General features: G+C 43.1%; 1 protein-coding gene across 1 annotated transcript in view; it reads left to right on the plus strand.

Moving 5' to 3' along the window:
* Nucleotides 1–6,000, plus strand: part of TTC7A (tetratricopeptide repeat domain 7A) — a 229,389-nt gene that overhangs the window by 36,220 nt on the left and 187,169 nt on the right. The window contains exons 7-8 of the mRNA XM_032443773.1: nt 1,380–1,526; nt 1,608–1,700. The gene's annotated coding sequence lies outside the window, so the exon portion shown is untranslated. The remainder of the gene's footprint in view (nt 1–1,379; nt 1,527–1,607; nt 1,701–6,000) is intronic.

Consider the following 6,000-nt stretch of genomic DNA (forward strand, 5'->3'; position numbering starts at 1 on the left):
CTTAAAGGTGTACTGGGTAGAAGCCCAAAACCCAGATCAGCTCAGTGGCACTGCTGTAATGTCACTGCTGCCCCTGTCTAGGCAGAACCCTGCTTTTGTGGGTTTTACAGGTTAGTAAATGTCCAGTTACATAACTTCCTATTTTTAAACAAGTCAAAGTGAAAAGGGAAATACTGGCTCAAAGGATGCAACCAGATACATGAAATACTTAAAAAAGAAAGAAAAAAAAAGAAAAGAAGAAATGAAAGAGAAGTCACAGGGAATTAAATCAAAACTGTGGCGAAGCCATAACCCTCATTGCTGTAACAGGGGGAAGTGAGACCTGAACAAATGTTGAAAAAATATTTTCTTCTTTCTTTGTAAAGGTTCAGCTAAGGAGTGACTCAGCCTTATGTAAGAAAAGTCTGGATGGGGCATAAATAAATGCGAGTCACTATAAAGAATTTTCAGATTTTCTGTGAAGATCTTTTCCTTACAGGGTCTTTGTACTGGCAAAGGGAAAAGAAAAGAGAGAAGGAAAGGGAAAGATTTGCATCAGAATTCTAATGGCTATAAATACGGATGAGATTATGCAAACCACGAGAAAATGTCATTTGCCTCCCTTTGCATAAATGTGTGGAAAGGGGGTGGTAAGAGCACATACAAGGCGATCTTCACAGGAGAAGTGTAAGACTGTGGTTAAAAAAAAGACCAGACACACTACAGACATGGGATCTGAGAAGGAGGCAGTGATTTCCAATTGCTCCAGCCTTTCAGAAAATTATCACTTCAGTTCAGCCTCCGATATGAGAGGCACGCAGCAATCACACATACCTGAGGATGCTGTTCCCTGGCCTTGCAGGTATGTGTCAGGTCACCGTTGCTGGAGTAGCCACCCATATCTGAGCACTGGGTTGTAAAACTGTTCCTCCCAGCCCAGGATTATTTTATGGAGCCAGGACAGTCACTCAACCTCTCTTGAAGCCTGTTTATCTATCTGGAAGCTTTAGAGGGTGTTATCTTCCCATTTCTGTTGGTTTAATGCTCTCCCACAGCTCTCTAATTTTTCCTTTCCTTTTCAGTTCCCACATCTGGGGTTTGGAATATCTCTTTCTATTGGAAAACAGTCATTGGCTTGGGTGACAGCTGAGTCATTCTCTAAAGACTCTTCTTTTTTTTTTTTTAATAAAAAGGGCTTTTTAGGCTCCATCCTGACTGTCCAGCTAATAAGAATCCGTTCTCCTTGGATTGGGTAATTCCCACTTATTTTTATGTGGAATGAGATTAATACATTAATTAATGTCCCACATCACAAGCTAAGTTTGACTTGCTCTCCTTACTGAAACTATCAGACTTGTGGGATCAAACAACTGTCACTTTTGTCCTTTTTCTCCTCACAGATTGAAAAGGATGGTCTTGTTCCTAAAGGAGAGCTGACTGTGGCCATGCTGAGCACTTGCATATTAAAATCCCATGTCTGAAAGCAGCTTGGGAAAGCCAGTGGGAAATCAGTCTCTTCTGAGGAGGATAAACAACTGGCAATAAAGGTAGGCAGGAAAAGGTAGCTGTTTAGAACATCCTGCAACAGGCCTCACCCTTGCTTTCTGCTTGCTTTCCACCTCGTGAAGAATAAATGAAAATGTATCTGGAGAAATGAAGTTCCTAGAAAGAAGTTGAAATTCCAGATGGCTGATACCACCCAGGCACCAGCTGTTGAAGAGGTAACGTAGTCTGCTATAAAAAAAGAAATCACCAGTGCCAAGATGCTATTGCTGCACATTGGGGTTTTGCTTCTGCTACTCTCATCTCGCTTTTAGGGCCACACATGTCCAGGGTGTGTGTACAGTCCTTGGCATGAGAATCATCCTCCTGATTACTATTGGAGAATGTAGCATGCACCAATATTAAGTATTGAGTCTGTGAAGAATGTTATATCACCTGGGGTAGAACTTGCCCTACTGCTCCATAAAACAAATTTCCCCTGTTATTTCCTAAATTGAATGATCATTTCAGTGCCTTCAAAACAAAACTTTTCTTCTGTGATCCAACACAGTGCTGTTAAGCATATAGAATCTTTGCTGTTCAGGTGGGGATTTTTTTAGGAAACTTTGAAGCATTTGGAATTCTAACCCTTCAACTCTGAATTATATGTTTCAGGCTGAGCTGAAATAATCTCTGCTTTTCTTTCTTACACTGTTTTTATATATATATATAGATATATATAGATATTTTGTTCTGACAGAACCAGTCCAGCTTCCTTCTTCCTTTGGTTGGAAACTTGAAGTTAAGAGTATTTGCCAGCTTTAAGTGAAAATTAATACATATCCCTTGGACATTGGGTGAGATCTTTAACTGGATTTGAATGCTGTAATCCCACTGAACTCAAAGGAACCAGACTGATTTATACCAGATGGTTATCTGGACCTCCAAGGGGAACGTAATCAGCATCAGGGATTACATTTGCCATTAATACACAATGATCTGTTTACATCAGCAGAATTACATCTGTGCTTCCTCACAGATAAATTTCTTCCAAGTTTCCACTACTAACATTGTCATCCTTGCGCCGCGGGTTGTGATTCAAACTGGCAACAGAAGTCCAGGAAGATTTTGCTGTAGCGATGCTTCAGCCCTTGTGCCCAACATTTACTCTGGTGTTTGTGCCATCCTGAATTCTAGATTTTAGTTTGTCATCATCTGTTCATTTTGTGTGTTTGCACCAGAATGAAACAGAATGGAGGGGAAAATCATTGTTTTCGTTGCTTGTTTGTTTGTTTTGATGGGTGAACACAATAGAATGAAAATACATACATATATGTGTATGCACAGACATATTATTGTCAAAGGAGTGTTATACAATAGGGATGCTTTGTGTAGCTACCAGAAAGACCACTAATACGAACATACTAGTGGGGAAAAAGGCTCACTAAGCATGCACATTCATAAGCAGGGAAATGGTTGCACCTTGTAGGAGTAAAACAAAACCTCTGATTTATGGGCACAAAGGAATTGAAGGATTTTGTTCTTAGTTTTTCTCCATTGACTTCAACAGCTCCTCTTTGTTTGAGGAGATACAGGTTTTCAAGCTGGCAAGGTGCAGCAGACCAGCTGCTCTGCAAAGCTGATGCTGATCTTTGATTTGTATCTTCAGCATTTTCCTTTTTGGATCAGTTAGTACTATTAAGCTCTTGCCTGACCTGCCTCAGTATGCAGCAGCCTGTTGTCTCTAGAGTGATTTGAGGGTTTGTTCTACCTCTTCTAGAAGAGGCTGCAGTTCCTCTTCTATCTTAACCCTGAGAGGGTGTGTTCTAAAACCTAGAGAGATGTTTGAGCTGTGCCTGGACCTTGTGCTGGAGCACATGTTGAGCACCATGCACTTGTTCTACAATTCTGTTAAATCTGTGTTTGCAGGTGAGTGACTGAGTGTGTCACATTGGGTTGGTGGTGTTGGTGAGAGCGGATCTTGCCTGTATGAGTAACATGAGCTTTTCTTCCACCATACCGTTTAGCCCTTGCCTAGATCAATGTCAGTTATTTATACGCTTGAAATGATTTAAAATGATTAACATGGTGACAACTGTCTAGGATTAATAATTTGCTATGAACAATTTAAACTAATTTTATCGGGATTGTGTGGAAACATGAACAAGAAGAGGACCATAGGCAAGGAGACAGCACTGCAGAAGTAGGATGGGAAGAAGAAGTTTTCTGGTGTGGGTGAATAGCTGTGGGTCTGCAGCACTAACATAGATGTTGGATGAAAGTGAGTTTTAGTCAGCCTTGTAAATATTGTCATAATTCCTGCAACCCACATGGGGTCTCGACCCTGCATTTGGAAACAACTAGATCTGTGCTCAGGGAAAGGAAGCGTCTGATGCCTCCTGGGCCATCAATCTTAGCCTGCCTCACAATGGCTTACAACTCTTCTTGTTTGTTGCCCATGCTGTGTGCATTGGTATAGGCACACCTAAGCCGAGCCCCTCGCCAGTGGCTTGTAGGTGACATGCCGTAATTCACTGGGACAGGCAGGGCTAGAAAACTCTCACTGCTTCTCTTGCAGAATGCCTAACCTCTGTCCTTGCAGAGTGACAAACCTTCTCTAGCCCAGGGAAGCAGGCAGCGTGGGTGAATGTGCAACCCTGGCCTTATCCAATGCTCTGCTGTGTGTGCCAATTAACTTAAGGCTTGCTTTTGACAGAGCTTGTTTGCTTGTACAGCTACCTTTCTGCTCAAAATGGCTAATTGCACAAGAGAGAGCTTTTTAAGCATTAATAGTATTTTTTAAGATCTTGACAAAGAAACAAGAGTCCTTTAAGAGTCCTTGCAGCAGTGAGGACAAAACCTTGAGAGTTATTTAAAGTAGTATATTTTTAATTGCATCTTCTAGTTGGGAGAGGCACTGGGATCTTCTGTATAATACCTTTCAAGGTGACCTTTGCACAGCTGTGTTGTCGGGACGAGCCGTGGTGTCACTGTTAATAAGTGCGTTCATTGGAAAAACAGCATCACCCGTGTTAGGTCTGTTTGCTGCCTGTAGAGCTGCAGCACTTGGGAATGTGTTGGTGTGGCTGTGCCAGGACATCATCCATGGTCCTATGGAAGGTGCTGGTGAAGCTCCTATCCTGCTTTAATTAGCCAGGTCACCCTTGTGTCTCCTTTGATGGAGAAGAGTAAGGGATGCACAGACAAGTGGGGTTCCACTTCTTCCCTTGCATTGTGTGTGCTGAATGTTGTCCTTGTTGCAGTCTTGTGGTCTTCAACCAGAAACTCTCTTACAGTGTTCATGGGTGTAAAATCAATATATGTTGCTCCAGAGTCTATCTTGTGGTCTTAGAAACTGACCTGGAGGCAGCTATTCCTCTCTATTAACCAACTTTATGTACCAAAGCTGCATCAGGGCTGATGTATGCCAATGGGGGAGCCTGGTTTTCCTCAGCTGGTTTTCCGAGGCTATGGAGAGGTAACCAAATGAGAACAGTGCATTCCTAATGCTTCACAAAGCATGGGTCTCTACTACAGAAAATAAGAGTCAGCATCAGGCAAAGTTTCTGACCTGCAGGATCATGGCTGATTTCTGACCACGCTTTCAGCTGATGGCTGCCACAGAAGCCACTGAGAAGTGAGTTGTTGGTGAGTGAGCCTGGTTCCTGCTGACAGGTGTCCACCTTGCAGTCTGCAGCTGGCAGCCTTGGCGGCAGGCACGGCTCAGAGCTCCAGAGCTGAAGGAGCAGGAAAAACAAACAGCGCTCGCATAACAGGATGTGACTGCCTTGCTTCCATGATTCATATCCTGAGCTGCAATCCCCTGGACCGGTGCAGCCCAGCGGCCAGATCCTTGGCCCACTGATTTCTCTTTGAGGTCCATGAGGCGTTCTGATAATACCGCTATTTATAAGGAAACTACTTCTGGCCTGATTTTTCTGAAATCCCAACTGCTGGCTCTCTCCAGAGATGAAAATTTCTGCCTCACTGAGGGCTCTGAAAGGGGCTTTTCAGCGCTGCCAGTTTTGCCTAGGATTTGGATGTAAAAGTCATTTAAAGTGGAGGCAGCCTCATCTCTTAGAATTTCCTGCAGAGCTGATCTAAGCATTCATCAGGGAGAGATGTAGTGAGACTTCTGGCCAGAGGTTCATCCAGTATGCACTATTGCTTTGTGCAAATACCTCCTTTCCCCCGCACCCTGACTTTTCATCCATCTTTAGCATGTGACACATCTTACTTTCTTTCACAGCATCTGGGTGCCAGCCAGGTAGACTCAGGTTCCTTTTGAGTGACCAGAAAATTCCCAGATGCTGCCATACAAACTTGTCTACTATCCTCATAATCTTCCTGCAAAATGGTCCCCTCTATTTATGGCCCAGGGAACATGTTGAGAAGGAGGAAAGTGCATAATACTTGTCACTGATGTCTGTGAAATACGAGTGCTTGTGGTGTGCTCACCATGTCAGAAGACAGCAGCTTTAATCTGTCACATCTCTATCCAAACTTAAGTTCTAAAACATGCAGCTGTCTTTTCCCCAC

Source organism: Coturnix japonica, chromosome 3 (genome assembly GCF_001577835.2).
Source record: "Coturnix japonica isolate 7356 chromosome 3, Coturnix japonica 2.1, whole genome shotgun sequence".
NCBI lineage: Eukaryota > Metazoa > Chordata > Aves > Galliformes > Phasianidae > Coturnix > Coturnix japonica.